Source organism: Mustela nivalis (assembly GCF_964662115.1).
Source record: "Mustela nivalis genome assembly, chromosome: 4".
Lineage (NCBI taxonomy): Eukaryota > Metazoa > Chordata > Mammalia > Carnivora > Mustelidae > Mustela > Mustela nivalis.
This window is the reverse complement of record NC_139023.1, coordinates 1,948,161-1,968,780: the sequence shown is the minus strand read 5'-3', so window position 1 is coordinate 1,968,780 and position 20,620 is coordinate 1,948,161. Positions and strand designations below refer to the sequence as shown.

Sequence of the window (20,620 nt, the reverse complement as noted above, 5' to 3'; positions counted from 1 at the left end):
GATTTGGGCAACCTCCAGGCAGCACCTGCCTTCCCCAGGACGGTGAGTTAGCCTCACCTGTAAGGACCGCACAGGACTGTAGTTCAGTCTGCACACGGAGCACAGAGATCTCTGCCACATCGTCTGAGGCCGTTTATTTTCCGTTACACAGTGTGTAACGCAGGCACAATGGCCTCCCATTCTCCAAAGAGGATTCTCCACCATATTAGGTCCTGCGCTCGCGTGCACTACACCGGAGCGCGGCAACAGACACTGCGCTCCTCCGGGAGTTAAACAGAAACTTGCCAAGAAAAGAGACAATGATTTCTAAGGAACTGGGGACGGGGGTCGGGAGCTGTACGTCGCTCCCTTCCCTTATTTAAAAAAAAAAAAAAAAAAAAAAGCCCCTCGGACCCTCTGGAGCGAGGTGGAAATCAGACTTTTCTACCTGTTAATTCTGCCTCCCGTGTTCCCAGCCTCATCTCCGGCCTCGGCCGCCGCCCATCCGCACCCGAGTCCTGCCCCGCGCTGACCCCTGCTTTCTCCCCATCCTGTAAGTGGACGATTTGCGGGGTCCGCTCGCTCCTGTCCCTGCGTCACTTAGAAACGCAGGCAGGCGAAGCGGCTCCGGAGCCGCGAGCGCCCCCGAGCACCCGCCCAAGTTTGCGCGGACTCCCAAGTCCTCGCGCCCGGGCCGCCTCGCCGCCGCTCCGCAGGGCTGGGGGAGCCGGAGCGCACGCGGCCCGCCCCGCGAGCCCCAGCCCCGCAGCGCCGCCGCCTCGGCGGGGACAGCCGCGAGGACCCCCGCGCCGAGGACCCCCGCCCCCGCGCCGAGCTCGCCCCTCCCGCCCCTGCCCGCCTCTTAGGCTCGCGCAGCCCGTCCGCGCCCGCGGCGCCGGGGAGCACGGCCACAGCCCGCCAGCCGCGCGCGCCCGCGTCCACACACACACGCACGGGAGCGGCGGGTGTGGAACGGCGCCCCGCGCCCCGCGCGCCCCGCAGGCGGCGGCGCACCCCGGCCCCGCGCCTCCCCGCGCGGCCCCCGCGCCCCAGCCCGCCGCCCGCCGCGCTCACCGCACCGCCGGGAACTTTCCAGGTGCGCAGCTCGGCGCCTCGGCGCCGCCGCCCCCGCGCCTCCGCGTCCTCTCCCGCGCCGCCCTCCCCTGCCGCCCGCGGCGCCCGAGCCTGGAGCGCGGGGCCCTCGGCGAGCCCGGCCGTGCGCGGGGCTCCGGCTGCGTGGGATCCGGGGGCGCGGGCGAGCGCGCTGCGGGCAGGAGCTGCGGCGGCTCGGGCGCTGCCGCCTGGCTCCTCCGCGGGGGCCGGTGCGGAGCAGACGCGCCGGGAGGGCGGAGGGAGGGCGGGAGGAGGGAGGGGAGGAGGCGGAGGAGGGGGAGGGTCAGCGGGGCGGCCGCGGGCCGGAGCGCCGAGCCGGCCTCCCGGAAGGTGGGGTCCCCGGCGCATCCCGGCGGCCGCACCTCGGCTCCGCGGCGAGCCTGGCCGGAGCCCGGCCCGCACTTGCCCGCGCTCCCTCCGCAGCGAGGCCGCGGCGGGAGACGACGTCGGGCGGACACCGTGCTCTGTGTTCTTGTTCTCTCCACTTGGAGCGAGTGGGCCGAGGGGACAGCAAAGTTCGGGGGCGCGTTCCTCTCCCCGCCCCGGTCTGCCCTGCGCCCCCCCCCCCCCAGCTCGCCTTCCCTCGCGGAGCGCTCGCGGGCGCGCGGCCGGACGCGCTCTCGGGTCACTCGCTGCCCTCCCAGCGGACGGGTGACCCCGGAGCCCCGAGCCGCGCTGTCCCCGGACTCTGGAGCCACAACTTGCGCCCAGTTTGCGGCTCACGGGATCCCGGGGGCAGGGGTTTGCACCGAGTTTTAAGGGGCAGAGATTAGACCTTCGGAACCGGTGGGCCCCTGAGCAGGGCCCCTCCCTGATCGCCCAGGCCGCTGTTGCTCGCCCAGTCGCCTTCTGATTCCAGGGTTTTTTGTCTTGTTTTGTTTTTCCCCGGAGGCTCGCATTATGGTTTTCTAAATATATACGTGCCCCGCCGCGTAACTGGCTGTGCTCTGGACTTGAGAGATCCCCGTGTGGCTTTTCCCCTTCCCTCCTGCCACCAGAGGAATTTCACTGGCAAGTCCACCGAGGACAGGGCAGTGTCTGTGCTGAGGAACGGGACGTACAGTGAGGTTTTATTCTGGAGAAGGTCGGAACCCACCTCCCCGGGGGCTAAACCTCGTGGTGGCAGTGGCTCCTGTCGCACTGGTCAGCGCTGGTACATACGTAGACTTACATAGAAGTGAGCCCAGGGAGGGTCTGTTGAATGGGGCCACTACATTTCAGAAGAAGAATGCAGTCCTGTTTGTTTTTGTGCCAAGTGAAAAAAAAAAAAATTAAGCAAAAGTACAAAGTACTTTTTCATGAACATATGCTACAGTCTTCCCATTTTATGCAGGCCTTCAAAATAGCCCGGCTAGAGAAGATGGTCTGGGGAAGGATTCCACAGGAAAAAGAAAAATAATTAAGTCATTGTTAAGTCAGTCATCATGGACTTCTCAGTCAACAGAATGGATTTTTATGAACAACAAGAAGGAAATCAGATTTTCAAAGTCCTTTCATGCATTTAGTCCACGTTGCGGTGCGGGGGAGGGGGGTAGTGGATTGCTAATTAATGGGTCTACATTTTTTTAAACATTTTATTTATTTATTTATTTGACAGAGATCACAAGTAGGCAGAGAGAGAGGGGAAGGGAAGCAGGCTCCCCGCTGAGCAGAGAGCCCGATGCGGGGCTCGATCCCAGGACCCTGGGATCATGACCCTAGCCAAAGGCAGAGGCTTTAACCCACTGAGCCACCCAGGCGCCCCTGGGTCCACATTTTTAAATGAAGTAGAATACAAATATCAGATATATTATGCATAGTAAGAATAAATATGCTCTGTATATCTTTCAGTTAAATATGTGTATGTAGGGTCAACCATGTAATATGTATTTTCTTAGTATTCCTTGAGGCAGAGGCTTCTGTACTCCTGCTGCCTGAGGTCACCCATCTAGTCATTTTGAGGGGAACATTAGCTCCTTCCCAAAGATCCTGTCCTCTGGTAACAATGCCAGGCTGAGCTGTTAAAATACAAGGAGTATGGTGAGGAGGAGGAGAAAAGTGACCTTTTTTTGAGCCTTTATTCACTCTTTCAACAAATGTCTTTAAGCAGCTCCTGTGTCTCAGGGACAGTGCTGCAATCCGGAAATTCGGTGGTGAGGGAAATCAACACACGATCTTAGCAAATTAGACTCTACAGTCCGCAGGGGGAGACAGACATCAAACCAATAAACACAGAAGTAACATATATGTCAAAAGTGCCGTGAAAGATAATGTGACATGGGAGGGGGAACGGGGTTATGATCTAGATGCAGAAGGCTGCAATTAATCATTAACCTAGTTTAAAATGTCTTAAATGATAAGGAAATTTACGGTCTCCTGCGGCTTGAAGTCCCAAGGTTGAGAGGCTCTTGCTGGTAAATTCAGGACCTCAGGGATGTCAGGGTAGGTCTGGGCTGTTTCCGCATCCCCCTGCCAGCTCTGCCCCTGGGTCTGCCCCCTGCCCCGTGGTCCCAGGATGGCCAGAGCAGCCACAGTTACCACAGATAATCCTGGCGGTGCCCAAGAGCAGGGGAAGGGGTCTGCGCCCCAGAGCTCACGGAAGCTCCTCACCGACCCCTCACCTGTCATTAGTCCGGACCGACCCCCGTGCCCACACCTCAGTGCTGGGTGTGGAAGGAGGATCACCAAAATTGGCTTAAGCTCTTCAGAATTTGCCCTGGAGCTTTCCAGAGTCGCATTCTTTGAGGAGCTGATACTCGAGCAGAAAGGAGGAAGTGGCCATGGATGTTGGGTAGGCAACGTAGAGTCTGCCGGAGGGACTCGGGGATGACTCCTCTGAAAAAAATAACATTTCAGTGTAGGATGAGTAAGAGTCAGCAAGGAGGAGAGCCTTCCGGCAGAAGGAACTGCGGGTGCGGTTGACTCGCCAAGTGTTGAAAGACACACACGCGATTTCTCATTTACTATGTGGCAGAAGGGAGCCAGCCTCGGGAAGCCAGCTCGGAGAGTTAGATAACGGGACCAAGTTCACAGAACTCCTAAATTGCAGAGCCTACCTCTTGACTCCTCCTTCTGAGACAGGAGGAAGCCAGAGTCCCGGGGCCTTCCTGGTCACCCACTGAGCAGCACAGCCTCCTCCCAGGACGCCCTGCAAGCTTTCCCAGGCCTACCGGTGGTGAGGGACCTGATTCGGGAACAGCCCCTCCCCCACTGGGTCGGCCTTTTGTTCCACCGGGTGGCCTGGTCTCTGCCAAACACTGTCACCAGAGCGCGAGGGTTGTCCCAGGGTCAACCCTCCGAGGGAGCCTGTGGAGATGCGGACGGTAAAATGCAGGTCTCACGCTACGAGCAGCTCCGGGAAGTACCCAAACAGCCCTGAATTTTACAAACATCTCCCGATTTTTACTACTTTCTCTTTCTTGCTGCCTCCAAGGGACTGCCCTGGAGACAGCCCCCAGCAGTGCCTCCGCGCCGGACCCAGGCTCCCAGGCCCCCGCGCGCCCGAGCTCCGGTTCAGCTCCTCCAGCCGGAATCCGTGGCCTCACGGGAGGCTCCGTAGCTGTTCTGGCACCGGGGACGTCCCGTCGGGCCGCCGGTCGGAGCCGCGGTGCTCACTGTGTGAGCCGCAGCTCGCAGCCGGCCCGGCTCCAGCGAAGCTCTCCGCCGTGAGCCACCAGGTCTCCCGAGGGTGTGGGAGCGCCAGACCCCACCAGCTTCTCACCATCTCTGTGGCTTTGCCCCCCTCCCTTCTTTCCTCTGTCATTCGTCTACTGGCTTGTTTCTCTTACGGCGCTGACCCCCGGGCAGCCGTTTCCGTTGCTACGGCTGGAACCTTAGGTCCCCGGGGCCTTTGATCTTGTCAGCTTTGCCAAGCCCTGACCCTGGACCGAACTGCCGTTGCCTTCGGTGCTCCAGCCCTCAGGGCACCCGCATCCCTCGATGCGGTAGCGGAGTGGGGCCGGCTGAGGCGCTGCCCTTTCTCGGTCTCCAGCCTCCCCGCAGCCAATAACCCCTCTCTTCACCTCAGAGCCACTTATCTCTTCCGTGACCTCTCACGGATGCTGCGGGGTCTCTCCTCCGGGATCCCACAGCAGCCGCTGCCCCGCGTCACAGGTCGCTGTTAACTCCCCGTCTCTCTTACTGGACCTCAGAGCAGGGCCTTTGCGGGATGACTTCGTACGGCCTCAGAACACACGCCGCTCAAATCTTTAATACATAGAAAACAATCAGAACATTCCACTTTCAACCTACTGCCTCGATTTTCAAAATCAATCCATCGATCGATCGATCTTTTTTTTTTTAACTGCTGCCCCAGATGCCAGAGGCTCGAGCGGGCATCCCGTCCCACGGTCTCTCTTTCCCCGGCAGAAGCTCACTGCTGACATCACCACCTTCCACGCCCGGCTCTGGGAGCGCCGTTCTCCGTCCCACGCTCGTGTCTTCGACGGGACCGTGACCTCTCGTTTGCCAAGTGCCTCCCTGATGGTCCCCGGCGGACAGGAGAGTGAAGCCTGTGGGCATGAACCCAGAGCGCACTCGCGTGGCTTCGCGGCTCACCAGGCAGCGGCCAGAACCTACATGCGTCCCGCACTTGCAACTGACCTCTCCCCGTGCTCCGCTCGAAAGTCCTCCCTCCTCCACACCACTTTCACTCATTCTCAGTTTTCCCAGGACTCTGACTCCGCTTCCCGCCTCCCTCTCTCCTGCGCCCTTTCTCCTCATAGCCCCCCTCATTACTTTCGGGTCACCGTCAGCACCCCCACAAGACTGTACTTTATCTCAGTCCTTCTTATGCTGTTTGTGACTCTCTACTCTGTATTATCGTTATCTCTGGGCCGTCCTCATCACCCCGAGTCACTGTGAATATCCGGAGGGCATAGTTCGTCTGATTCGTCTTTGCTGACTTTCTTAAAGCACCCGCAGCAGGTCCAGACCCTAGGGATAGAGTGAGCTGTGACGTACTACCCAGGAGAATCATACCTGTGTTTCCACCATTCTTTAGAAAGAATTTGAAGGGGCGCCTGGGTGGCTCAGTGGGTTACGCCTCTGCCTTCAGCTCAGGTCATGGTCTCAGGGTCCTGGGATCGAGTCCCACATCGGGCTCTCTGCTCAGCAGGGAGCCTGATTTCTCCTCTCTCTCTGCCTGTCTCTCTGCCTACTTGTGATCTCTCTCTCTGTCACATAAATAAATAAAATCTTTAAAGAAAAAAAAGAAGAAGGAAGAATTTGAAATATGTTCTTGGTTTTCCTTCTGAAATAAAAGCTATTGTTTGGAAAATGACACAATTAATTAACAAATTCATAATCTGCCTCATTAACAATCAGATAATAGAAAGTTTTACTCTAAAAACCTAATACATAAATACTTTTCATTTTGCTTTTCTCTGCACATATTGGATTTGAGTCCATAGTGTGTTGACTTTCCTAAATAGTGATTTTTTTTCTAGTTATGGGCGCTCATTAAATAATACAGCCAATGTATGTCAATCAACTATGCACTGAACTCTCAGTGTTTGGAGTCCCACCGTCCTGTGCTATTTCAAAGCATCCGTCCATGCTTTGACCTTGAAGCTCCCTAGCTCCCATATCCAACATCCCTCTCAGCTTCAGACTCCCACAGTCACATCTGACTCTCCTCTAAAATCTCTGGCTCAGATGATATCTGTGCTCCCCAGATCTGCTCAGCCCCGTCTGCCCACAAGGCGTCAGCCCCCCGCCTTGCTACTCAGACGCGATGGTCATCGCAGTGCCTCACGCTGCTGACATCGTAGCAAAGCCGAGGCTAGCACTGCCCTGACCTCGGCCTCCTCGACAGTGAGGAACACAGCAGCACGGCTGTGCCGTCCACCATTGAGGCAGCCTAAGCTATTCCAGCGCCCGGGTCTGACCTGTCAGGATCCACAGAACCTCCAGCTTCCCTAGCTTCTACCTGGAGGGGGCCCAAGACATAGCCTGGAGATATAGTAGAATTAATTCCCTATGGAGTCAGCTTTGACCGTTGAGAGACAGGAGCCAAGAAGAAGCCGGCAAATCATTGCTCGTCCTTCCTGCCCACCCAGGAGGCAGTTCTGCACTTCTGGCTGCTCTGTGTGACTCAGCAACCAGCTTCTGAAGAACCTGTGGGCAGACTCGGACTGTACCACCTGGAGTCTGTTTTTTCTCCTTCTCTCGCTCATTTCCCTTCTTCCATTACTCCTGCTTCCTTAGGGCGGCACCCCTGATGGAGAATGAGCATGTGAGCTTTGCCTCAGGCTCTGTTGTCTTTTTCTTTTCTTTTTTTTTTTTTTTTAATTTAAATTTCATTAGCCAACTTACACTAGTACAGCATTCGTTTCCAGTGCAGTGTTTGGGCTAAGACGAGATGGTACTGTCTATGGCCACAGCCTCTTCCTCCAAATTCGTTTGCCCAGTTGCTTCTCTTCATTCTTGTCTTTAACGTGACCTCTAATTCCTTCACTGTTTCCTTTCTCTCTCTCTTTACCCAGCTTCTTACTCGGTTTAGTATGCAGTGCTATATACTGAATATGTGCTAAATATTACTATCGTATTTCAAACTCTACATAAAGTTCTAGTAATTATAACAGTATTGACATAAAACAGATACATAGATCAATGAAATGAATAGAGAGCACAGAAATAAGCCCCTGCTTATAGGATCAGTTAATTTACAACAGAGAAGCCAAGAATGTACAGTGGGGAAAGGATAATCTCTTCAGTAAATGATGCTGGGAAACGGGACGACAACAGGCAAAAGAACGAGACTCAAACGCTATTTTATACCACACACAAAAATTAACTCAAAATGAACAAAAGGCTTGAATATTAGTCCCAAAACATAGAACTCCTAGCAGAACACATAGGCAATAAGGTCTTTGATACTGGTCTTGGCAATGGTTTTGGAATCAGACACCAAAAACAAAAGTCACAAAAGCAAAAATAAGTAAGTGGAACTAGATCATATTAAAAACCTTCTGCACAACGAAGGAAAACCATGAATAAAATGAAAAAGCCACTTACCTAACAGGAGGAAATGTTTGCAAATCATATATATGGTAAGGGGCTAATATTCAAAATATATAAAGAACTCATACACGTCAAAAGCAAAAAAAAAAAAAATCACATTACAAAATGGTCAGCTTACATGGGGTCCCATAGGCAATAATGAAGAGTTGGGTTTATGTCTATATATAAACACACATTTATATTTATATTTAAGTTTCTCCCACCTTAAGCAAGGGCTTCTTCCATTATATCTTATACAGAAGCTCCTCAAACTTCCCGACATCTACGCTTCCTATCTTTAGTTCCTCTGTCATCTCTTTGATTTTCAGTGTATTAGCTTCTTCGTGCTGCTATAACAAATTACCACAAACTGAGGGGTTAAAGTAATAGGCACTTATTTTCTTAGCGTTTTGAGATCAGAACTCGAAGACCAGCCTCGCTGAACTAAAAGCAAAGTGTCCTCAGAGCTGTGTTCCTTCTGGAGGCTCTACGGGGGGGAATCTATTGCCTTGTCATTTCCGGCTTCATGAGGGTGTCCACATTTCTTGGCTCATGGTCCCCCTCTGACTTCAAACCTAACAGCTTAGTATCTTCAAAACTCTTTGACTCTGACACTCCTGCTTCTCTCTCTTGCTTGAGGACTCTGGTGACTACACTTGGCTCACCCAGATGTGCGTGGACATCTTGTCTCCTCAGAACCCTTACCTTCATCCATCTGCACAGTCCTTTTGCCATTTAGGTAACAGCGTCACAGGTCCTGGAATCTAGGACACGGCCATGTGGGGAGGCTGTTGTTCTGTCTACCACACTCAGTAATCTGGTTTCCCACCACTCTACCAACAACACTTTCCTCCAGGTCACCAACGACCTCCTTTTTTCTGGTTTCCTTAAACTCTGTCTGGTTGGATTGCTCTCTCCAGCGGTACCACACGCAACCTCTTCACGTCCTCCCAGGGCAGCACCTCCACGAGCACACGTGTCCCAGAGCTTCTCTGTGTCTCCACTAGCTGCTCCTTCTCAAGTTCCTTTGCCGCCGGGTCTGCCTCCAACCCTAAACGGCCAAAGTCCTTGCTGCGTAAGGCACGGTTGTTCTTCCTTCCTGAGAGTGATGGTCCTCTGGAAAGTAGTGCCCCTTTGGGGCCCACAATAAAGAAGGTGGCGCTTAGAGACGTCCTTGTTTCAACAGCCATCTGCGTGATGGTGGCTCCCAACTCGACATTTCCAAGTCAGGCTTCTCTTCTGGAATTCCAGAACAGATTGCTCATCTGCCTTTTTAGCATTTCCACTCGGGGACCAAGATGCAAGCCAATCAATAACAACATGGCCAAAAATAAAGGAACATCTTTTTCCCCAAGAACAAACTGTTCCTTCAGTGTCACTCGTGTGCATACGCCATTTTCCAGCTAGATTTCTGGTTGGAATTCGAGGAGTCATCCTTATCTCCTTCTCCCCCTCGCTGCCCATGAAAACTTCCTCCTGTCACACATGTACCTCTGATATCCATGAGCCTCCCTCCATGACCACCACCAGCCTCCTCTCTCGCCTGAGCTGCTCCGAGTCGCTTCACTCCGTGCCTTTTGCTTCCGTCCCGTCCCAATGTGTTCTCCACACAGCTGTCTGAGTGATCCTGTGAGAACAGAAAGCTGACTCTGTCGCTTCTCTGCTCAAAGGCCATTAATCTAACAGGCATATACAGCCGCAGTGCTTTGGGCCATCGTTATCAAGGACCTATGAAGTTACATGAGACCTGGAAAAAAATTATTGCCTCCAGCTACAAAAGAAAAAGTCAAAACATGTTTAACTGAATATCTATAAAGCATGATATTCCAACTAGCAATTCAAGTGTACATGTGTATTTCATGTGTGTGTGTGTGTGTGTGTGTGTGTATGTATTCATTTTAAAATCAGAAAACAAAAGGAATAAGTTCATCATATAGAAACTCAATTTATGAATTATAAAATATACTGTTTCTTTAAGAAAATTACATCTCATGTTGAATGGGATGCCAATACATTTGAATGTTCGTACTGTGTTGGGGGGTGAAGCCTCTGAATGTCAGAGTGTGTAGGGCCTATAAAAATCCTTAAACAGGGGGGCGCCTGGGTGGCTCAGTGGGTTGGGCTGCTGCCTTCGGCTCGGGTCATGATCTCAGGGTCCTGGGATCGAGTCCCGCATCGGGCTCTCTGCTCAGCGGGGAGCCTGCTTCCCTTCCTCTCTCTGCCTGCATCTCTGCCTACTTGTGATCTCTCTCTGTCAAATAAATAAATAAAATCTTTAAAAAAAAAATCCTTAAACAGTTTGGCCTCCAAGACCTTCTTGCTGCTTTTACAATAAAATCCCAAATCTTTAGTGGGGCTTTCTAGCAGGTCAGGGCTGCATTTTATAGCTTGCCCTGGGTTGTAGCCATGCTGGAAGAATACGTGGCTTCCTGGGAGGCCCCAGACCAGGACTTTTCAAATTGCAGTGTGTGCCTGGGCACCTGGGAAGCTTGTTACAACGTGGGTTCTGACTCAGCAGGCCTGGGAGGGGCTGAGATGCTGCAGTGCGTTTGTCACGGCTCCCGGGTACCCGTGCTGCTGCTGGTGTGCGGGTTGGGTGGAGGACCCCAGAGGGCAGCCCTGCCTCCTGCCATTGGCTCTCAAGTACTGCTCAGAGCTCCATGGGTCTAAGTGGACTTAGAGGTGCAAGGGCTAGGAGGTACTTGTAGTCTGATGGGAAATCTTCATGAGAGAAGAAGATGATTTTGAGGATTAGAAGATGAGAGACTTCATACGTGCAGTATCAAGACTGAGTTCACGGGGTAGGAGAGCAGGAGAGGCCGATGAATCCGCTTCCCTCTATATGTGCTTGCACTCGGGGCGTATGCTCGCACAACCTCGGGCTGCCCCCAGGCCTCTTTCCCCGATGTCGGAATCAGGCTGAGACTTTCCCTGTGGCAGCTTTCATTGGGCAGTTTTGTAACCATGGGCTCATGTACCTGTTTTAGGATTAAACTATAAACTCCTAGGTGGCCACGATGAGCTCTTCTTCTCCTTTCGGGGCTAACAATGAATGAGAGAGTGATGTTAATACCTATTCAGGTGTAACTTCCAGCCAGAAGGCAACATTGTTCTGGAATGCCAGGAAATAATTCCACCCCACAGGACAACCTGTGTACAGTAACCAGAGTTGGGTTAGCTGCCTTGGCACGCAGAAGCCGTATACCCAACAAATGGAAATAGCACATAGCAACAGCTCTATAAATGGCAGCCCTAGCTATAAGATTTAAAAGAACACCCGTGCCTACGTAGCAACAGCTGGGGTAACACAAGCTGTTTGCTAATGGTGGCTGGTGTTTGCTTATTGGTTGGTTTTGCCTGTTGTTTATAGTGTTGTCATGTGATAACTTGTATTAAAAGCAGGGCAACTTTGCCTCCAAAGTAGTGAAAGATAAATGAAAATAACTTGAGTGCTATTTTTTTTTTCACTTGATGCTTTGCAAAGGCTATGCCACGTAGATGTGAGCTATTACGTGTCCGTCCTGGCATTTAAACAGCAGAAACCTGGCTTGACCTATGGTACTTTTGTCCGTTGTGCAAGCATTCGAGGGAAACCAACTCGATCAGGACCTCTCTGGGATGTGAGCTTGTCTGTGTCCCAGACCCAGACGGTCTATAACGGGGTTTTCCTCCTAGAAGGTCCTCCAGATACGGGAGATTTCATTTCATCCGTCAGTGATGATATTTCCCAGAAACAAGAGTAGTTGAAAATCCGGTTTCATTTCAGTACTTCAACGGGGCCAAACTGGTTGTCAGGCTTTGCTCAGTCTGCGTAAACAGTGTACCACTGCGTGGGCCCATTTAACGCCACAATGACCGCAGAGACATCTGCTCAAAGACACCGATAATAATACACCAAATCTGGGCCTGTATCTAACCAGAATGTCGCAGGAAGAAGCCAACCAAACAGAACTATGTGGTCTTCCATCTTAGTGCATGGTCGGACGTCCCTTTGTTTCTCTGTCATGATCTTTCCGGTGGGGATAACCATTCATTAAGCTAAGCTACATGTCCTCCCTTTTCTCTGACTACTCTGTTATCTCTGGCAATTTACATGTCCAGCTTCCCTTGGAAGATCTAATTGGGCATAGGCTGCTAGTTTAATCGTCAGGGTGATCCATTTAAACAGGTACCTATGTTAACGAAGTATAATAAAAATTGTATGCAAAATTTTATGTTTGTTCTGATCTCGAGTCAGTGCATGTTACAAAAACCAAGGTTCAAGGATTATTCACCAGAGCTGGCCACAAGATATGCAAAATTTTGTGGGCTGGGTATTTACAAACATTCACAGAGTGTAGCTAATATAGAATGGGTGATCAATAAATATTTCTTGAATAGATGTACAAATGTTGCTGGCTACTTAGCCATAAGAAGAGAGGTGAAGATCACACTGTTTTTGAAAATTTAATTAAAGTGAAAATGTATGAGGATCAATTTTTTATTGATAAAAATATAAAATTTAATAAAAACATATTAGAGGTTCTGCAACAGTAATTGAGTTACTGTATTTTTCCCCATCAGTGAATGACTTCTGTATTGAGAGAATATTTCAGTAACGACATAATTAACACACTCTCCAGTAGCTGATTGTAATTAGTTTTCCTTAACAGATTTTATGTAGGAGTTGAGGCTTCACAGTATTGGGAGAAGAATGTTTTGAGAGCTTTGCAGTAGGAAGAATGGACACCAGAGTTTGGGCTCAGGCCAGAAATATCCAGTTCCAATTGCAGATTCCCAGAGAAGCAGACTAGAGTTGGCCTGGTGGAGGGTGTGTGCTCACAGGAATAAGGTACGGAGGAGGGGGGAGGCCCTAAACCATGTAAGTGAAGTACTTCCTGCCTCTATACCCAACGTACACACCAACTGAGAGGGCCGTGGGTTTTGAAGCTGCTTGTTAGCCCAGGTTTGGCTAATTTAGTGGTTCTCACTTTTCTTTTTTGGCTCAGAAGACTTTTACAGTCTTAAAATTCTTGAGGACCCCAACAGACTTTTGTTTATGTAGGTTGTATCTATCAGTATCATATTCAAAATGAAAACTGAGAAATCTTATAAGTATTTATTTATTTGAAAATAACTATTATAAAACCATTAGATTTTAACACAAAAGATATCATCTTAATGAAAAATAACTCTTTCCCCCAAAATGTAGAAGAGAAGCATTATTTTATGTTTTCGCAAATCTTTCTAATGTTTGGCTTCATCGAAGGCGGCTGGACTTGCATATTGACCTTTGCACTCTACGTGTTACTGTGTTACGTATCCCATAATGCCTGGGCAAGTCCACTGGATGAGAACAGAAAGGCAAATACGGTTCAGTATTGTCATAAGAACTGTTTCCATCTGCGACTCCCCGAAAAGATCTTGGGGACGCCCATGTGTCCCTGAACCACATGTTGAGAGCCATTACTTCAGTTCATGAGCCCCGTTCTACTTTATATGTCATTGGTGATCCCATCTACCACAGTGCTCGTCTTTGACCTTTAGCTCAGTGGCCGGCCTAACTGGCTACCCCAACCATAGGCTTCCAACGATGGTGGCAGAAAAAAAAGGAAAAAAAAAAAAAAAGAGGCTTGCAGATTACTCAGCTCTAGTGTGCTTTCTCAACTTCCAAGGTAAGTAAGTATGTGAATGAAGATACAAATGAATGAAAAGAGTTTACTCCTCAATTTTAATATTTTCATTTACTTGATCTTGAAATGAGATTATAGTCCCTACCATGAAGCTCGATTAGCTACATTCAACCTGAGGTTAACAGAGATTAGATAAAATGTTGGTTTTCGATCCCTTATCACTCTCCCAAACCTGCCACACGCAGGGCTTCTGGTCAGCTACAATCCACTCCAGTATTTATTCACCGACCACGGGTTCCTTCAACCAACAGACTCTTATTCAGCTCTGGGGACTCAAAATTTCGAAAGGGAAGGTCTCTGTCTTCTACAAATTCACGGCACAATAGGATATGCTGTAATTCTCTAACCCGTGCATTTGCTCGGCTCGCACTAACTGTTCAATGAGTATGCACGGGCACCTGCCGTGTGCCACCACTGAAACAGGTGCAAAAGAGAACGATTTTCTTGCCTTTTGGAATTCAACCAACTGAGGCCACAAACCCATGTAAGTAGCTAAAATACGCTAAGTCCCAATAAAAGTGGGTGCAAAACTCTACAGGAACCTGGAGAGGAAAACATAAATAATCGGTGAGGGAGGTTTCTAGCTTGGCAGGAGGCCAAAATCAGATCACATTCTGCGATCTGGAAGAGCCAGTTTCTAATACCATCTCTACCCCTCTCTGACCTTTGAAGCCTAAATCACTGGGCCGAGAATCCAAGTGTGATCCCATCTGTACAGCGCCGGGACGCTAGAGAGCGTTAGAGAAGCGAAGGCCTTCTTCGGAGGAAGTGAATCAGGCAGACATCCTAGGTGCGGAAACCCACACATGCCAAAGCCAGGAGACACGGAAGAGTGCGTGTTACCCTAGAAATGAATGAAGTTAAACCAGATTGATAAAGTTGGAAGAGTAAAATACCACAAGATCCTTACTGAGGTTAAAATTGGAATTTTACTGCTTTTTTGAAATATCACTCCCGGCAACACCAGCAGAGAGAAAAAGTAAGATATAAAGATGTTGACAAAGTACATCACAATGCTGCAAAAAGACAAAGAGGAGCCCTTGTCCGAAAATAGGCTCAGAGACTTTCCACAGTTGTTATCAACAAGTGAGTCTGCGTGGAAACGGGCGTCCCAGGGAGCTGGCGCCAAGACGTGCTTCAGAGGGGCCTGACCCGCTGTCGCTCCTCCCCTTGGATGAAGATGTGGCTTTGTCCGTCTGAATGGAATTAGGATCAAGAACCTGAAAAGTACATTTGTAAAATTCTCTTGAACAGAAGGCCCTGGATGGTAAATTCTTCAGGGAGGACTCGCGAGTGTGGTCATCACAGGGCGGTGGTGGCCCCTTCCCCAGATCTGCGGTGCCTCTGCCTCGCAGGCACACTCTCAGAGCAGCTGCGCCACCAGAAGTGCGGGAGGCTTCGGGAAGTCAGGCTCCGGGGCCACTCTGAGCCTCACGAAGCACAGGATCTACCGGAGCTTCGGGGGCCGCCGTGACAATCTCCCACAAACCCAGTGCTTAAGACAGCAGAAATGGGTTGTCGCATCCTCCCAGAGGCTAGAGGTCCGGAGTCAGAATGTCAGCGGTTCCGTGCTCCCTCTGAAACCTGAAAGGAAAAATCCTTCTTGGCCCCTTCTGGGGGTGCCATCGACCCTTGGCATTCCTTGTCTCGTAGCTACAGCTCCTCGATCTCTACCCCCATCACCACACGTCCTTCTTCCTGTGCCACCGTTGTCCAAATGTCCCTCTTCATAAGGACGCCAGTCACTGGAGTAGAGCCCACGCTACCGACCTCATCTTGACTTAATCCCATCTGCAAAGACCAATTTGCAAAGAAGGTCACACCCACAGGTCCCAGGGGTTAGGACTTTAACATATTTTTGGGTGAAACACAATTCAACTCCGAGCAGTATCCTTGGCTTTTTAATTTTCGAACTGAGTCTCAAGACAGGTGTGTGCTGGCAGTGGTGGGGTAGAGCCCCTCTTCCCACCTGTCCAAAACCAACCTGAAATTACACAAGGTCATACAACCAAGGTATCAGAGTGGTTTCGAATCACCATTTCAGTATCATTTGTGAAGGGAGAAGTGACTTGCTGTCTGGAGAATGAGTGTGAGCCAAACTGTGAGTCATGGAGGTATTTGTACATGACTATTTAAGCAATGAGGTGTTATTGCTTAAATGAGAGGTTTCTAACTCAAAAAGCAGTAAGACTCAGCCTGTGTTGCAGAACAGTTGATCTGTGAATAGTATGAGGGACGCATGGTCCAGAAAACGCAAAGGCAGGAAGAGCAGTTAGGGTGTGGAGAACGGAGCTGGCTGGCGCGGGCTGGGGGCGTGTCTACGGCAGTAGAAGGGTTTGCTGGACAAGACAGTGGCCCTGAAGAGGAGGCAAGAGAATGGCGAGGAACGTTCTGAGTGACCTGTGGGATCGGACTAGTAAGAAAGGCAGAGGAGTTGATAGTAACTCTGGCGTGATGAGCCTGGTTAAGTGGGCGGGATGTGTCTCTGTCAAATGGGGGCAGACAGCTCAGGGGAGAAAATGCAGATTTTTCTAGGGGTGAAGAAATTACAATACAGAAGATACTGTGCAGAGATAACAACGGCGTAAGTTTTATTAAAAGCATTAGGTAAAAGTGTGTTTGTCTGTTATGTAAGGACACCAAGACACAGCGGCCTCTACGCTCAAGGCTTGCAGTGACCCCATGCTCAAAGTGTCCCCAAGGACTGACTTTCCTTCCTACGGTCAGTTTGCACCACTCCCCCACAGCCAGGCTCGACTTCTCTGCTTTGGGGGGTGACATCATGATTTACCTGTCTTTTGAGTCATAAATCTGGGATCTTCCCAATGCCTCCTTTTTCCCAAACTCTCATTATCTTGTCATCAAGTCTCATCCATTCCGTCTTGTAAATCTCTTGAATCGATCCTGCTTCTCCATTTCCATGGTCTCTCAGTCCTCATCTGTCTTATTACACCATCAGCACCTTGCCAGGTCAGTCCCGGTGCACTTGGACTCGATCCAGCTCTACAAAGTGCTCTTTGCCCAACACCAGTCTGACCGAGCTGCTGGGAGACGGCTTATCCACCTGTCCCTGCCCCCAGCGCACGGCCTGCTGAAGTCCAAACTCCATAACCTGACCTACGGAGTCATGCATGTTTCTTCCCCTGCTGACCTCTAGACTTTGTCTCTTTCTAGATGGCGTTCCTTCTCAGCACATTTTAGCACCTTTAAGGATTTGGGGACTTTGTAACTTCCTTATACGTCTTGTATCTTCTTTGTGTGCTGTTTCCCCCAGCTGCTCCCCTGGACTAGGCCCCTTTCCTGTTCTCCCTGACACGGAAATCCTCTCCTTTCTCTCTGGGACCCCCTATCACGACCCTCTGCCCCTGCGACGCTTCCTAACACTATGTCATTGTTAACACAGCCGACCCTACCCGCCAGGTCACCAGCAACCTCCTCGAGGACAGAACACCCAAATTCCATCTCATAAACAGACGGATCATCTATGTTTTATGCACAATTTTTTTTGTCCAAGATCCAAAGTTGATTGGGTTATTCTTCTCAAGTTTATGAAAGCTGTGGACCAAAGAATTGGATTATTCTGGGGCACCTGGGTGGCTCAGTGGGTTAAAGCCTCTGTCTTCGGCTCAGGTGATGATCCCAGGGTCCTGGGGTCGAGCCCCGCATTGGGCTCTCTGCTCAGTGGGGAGCCTGCTTCCCCCCCACACCCCACCTCCCTGTCTGCCTACTCGTGATCTCTGTCTGTCAAATAAATAAATAAAATCTTTAAAAAAAAAAGAATTGGATTATTTAGACATTGAAAAGAAGCTTACAGCCTAATAGGAGAGTCAAGGTAAATAAAAATGTAAAAAGAAAAAATAAGTTGGTACAGTCAAAAATGAATTATTACAGGTCAGAATTTTAATGTGTTTGGTTAAAAGCTACTGCAAGACACACAGGCCGAAGGAGCTACAGTATTATCTTTAAACCAAACCACACAGATCAAAACAGAACAAAGTGAGGGTGAATTTCCAAATATAAAAATGGCATTTTTTAGTTCTGTTGAAGAGGTCAGTCGACCGATACACTGCTTTTGACATTTTATTTGCACCAACTAAAGTAGCTCTCAAATCTGCTTCTCTCCAGTCAAAACAGAGAAGTGGTATCAAAATAAATGTATTTAAAAAAAAATAGTAGAGTAAGTATCCATTTTCTGATCATAACTGACCTCTAGGAACGTCTGACCTGGCTGTGACTGATGGCAAAGCTCCCTCCCCTGCCGCCACCCCGGCAGCGCGCCCGCACTCATTGCCACTGGCGTTGGTGCGGTCAGGTCCAAAGGGAGCCCCCTACCCCTCTCTTGCTCTCTAGGAAAGTGTAATCTTCTTACTCTGTTCTCCACACAGCGGTAGATGATTCTTAGAGTAGATGCTTTACTTTCTGGTTAAAACCCGTCAGTGGCTTCCCACTTCAGCAGCATAAACTCCAGACTTGTCTCCTGATTGCGACGGCCTGCGTGATCCGCCTCCTGCCTCGTGGGGCTTACACCCCACTGGAAGTCACTGGACTTCCATGAAGATGTCTGCCTGGTGGTCCAGACCTTCAGCGCCCAGGGCTTCGGTCTTCCTCTTTCCTCTGCCTAGAGAGTCCCTAGCTCTTCTCGAAACGACAGCTTCTCTCATCTTTAGATCTCAGCTTAAATAGTACCTTCCCTTGGCTCCCAGTCTCTAAAGACGGCCCTACTTTTGTCTTCTCCTCTGTTCATTTGTTTTTATAGCATTAATTTTGTCTAATCTTTAATTAGTCTTTATTTTTAATGAACTAGTGCGTTGGTATTGTGGGCTCTCTCGCTACAAAGGCAGCTCCATAAAGAAAGAGACGTCTCTGACTCATTCGCTTTGCCATTTAGAGTTCATTTCATGTTATCATCATAGACATTTTTACCATTTTAATTATATTTATATTGTTATAATCATATTAACTAATTTAATTATATTTTTATGGGTGCTTTTTATTGACTTTATATATCTTCTTTACTGAAGTTTTAGGAAAGTAAAGATCAAGTCCTTTTTGTTTGCTGATGCTTTACTGGAACCTTGTAAATAATAAGTCCTTAATATCTGTTTATACAGTAAGTGAATTATTAAATAATTATTAACCAATAGTAGACACTTAAAAGGGTAAAATGAAAGTATCTGAAAAAAATGGCCCAGACAATCCACTGTGTTAAAACAATGCAAATGAAGTCTGCTGTCAACGAGAACCTCAAAAATAAAAATCTAATAACCAGCCTGTCGGATAGGGATTTCACTTTCTTTTTAAAATCAATGATCCAGTCTTGTATGTTAGCATCTGCCTGACACAAACTATTTGTTTATGGGGAGAGAATGTACTCAGATGCATCTATGATGTATAAGAACCCAGTCCTTACTATTTGGTGTTGGCCTCACTATAATTTTGCTAGAAAGTTCCAGTGAAGAGGTTTCCAGAGTTGATATTGAAGCATAATCTTTTTTTTTTATAAGATTTTATTTATTTGACAGACAGAGATCACAAGCAGGCCGAGAGGCAGATGGGGTTGGGGGGAAAGCAGGCTCCTCGCCTAGCAGAGAGCCTGATGCAGGGCTCGATCCCAGGACCCTGAGATCATGACCTGAGCCGAAGGCAGAGGCTTAACCCACTGAGCCACCCAGGCACCCCGATATTGAAACATCATCTTGACCCATACTCGTCCTCTGTGGAAAGGTTCGTGTCATAGTGTCGGACGGCTGTGCAGTCTGCAGGTGACACAAACGGCCATGATACCCTGTAGTCCTTCCACTAAGAGGGCGAGTCTACTTCCCTAGCTGTTGAGTCTTTGTTGGCCCTGGGACTTGTTTTGATCAACAGAATATGGCAAAAGTGATACTGTGGCTGTTCTAAGTCTCAGCCCCAAAAAGCCTCTTACACCTTCTTCTCTTGCTTCCTAGAAATCTGCAAACGCCATGAGAATCAGCTTGGCCTGTTGGAGGTCGAAAGAACACATAGGGGGAGCCCCCAGTTCTTTAAGATATCCCTGCTGAATCCATCCTAGTCGGCCAGGCCGGCCGCACGGCACGTTGCCAACATGCGAAAGAGAGCCCAGCCGTGTGAGCTGGCCGGGGCTGCTGTAACAAAACACCGCAGACTGCCCAGCTGAAACGACACAAATTCGTGTTCAACGTTCTGGAGGCTCAAAGTCTGAGATCAAAGTGTTAGCGAGGTCAGCGCCTTCTGAGGGCGGGCGGGGAAGGCTCCGTCATCCCAGGCTCCCCTCCGGCCGACAGTCAGCGTCCTCGTGTTCACATGTTCTCCCTGGGTCTCTGCATCGCCTTCTCTGGGCACGTGGCTGTGTCCACACTTCCTCTTCAAAGGAAGGACGCCGATCACGTTAGATTAGGGCACAGCCTAATGACTTGACTTTACCTTAATTACATCCGCAAAGATCCTATCTCCAGATATAGTGACATTCCAGGGTGCTGGGGGGTTTGCACTTCAACATATGAATTTGAGGGGACGAGGTTGGGGGCGGGGGTATGGTGACATAGCTCAGCTCACAATACCAACCCAAATCAACAAAGATAAGGAGAACTGCATGGCTCAAATCTGCCTGGCCCAAACTGCTGACCCACAAAACAGAGAGCCACATAAACAGCGTTGTTTTAAGTGACTGAGTTCTAAAGCAGCTTGTTACACAGCAAAGGTTAACTGATAGGGCCAGATTTAATTTAATTTTAGTGTGTTTACACCTGGGTTTTATGACCGTAGACTACTGTCGTCCATTTGGGCCACTCTAATAAAATACCGTAGATTGGCGGCTTAAAAGCAAACATTTATTTCTCAGTGTTCTGGAGGCTGGAAGGTCCAAGAGCCAGACA

General features: G+C 49.6%; 1 protein-coding gene and 1 long non-coding RNA gene across 4 annotated transcripts in view; both read right to left on the bottom strand.

Moving 5' to 3' along the window:
- PRKG2 (protein kinase cGMP-dependent 2) overlaps nucleotides 1-1,236 on the bottom strand; it is a 97,170-nt gene extending 95,934 nt beyond the window's left edge. The window contains exon 1 of one of the 3 annotated variants that reach the window (XM_082728160.1): nucleotides 1,054-1,236. The gene's annotated coding sequence lies outside the window, so the exon portion shown is untranslated. The remainder of the gene's footprint in view (nucleotides 1-1,053) is intronic. The other 2 variants (XM_082728161.1, XM_082728159.1) reach the window with 2 other exon arrangements.
- LOC309862545 overlaps nucleotides 1-20,620 on the bottom strand; it is a 531,010-nt gene that overhangs the window by 271,038 nt on the left and 239,352 nt on the right. The gene's annotated exons all lie outside the window — the stretch shown is intronic.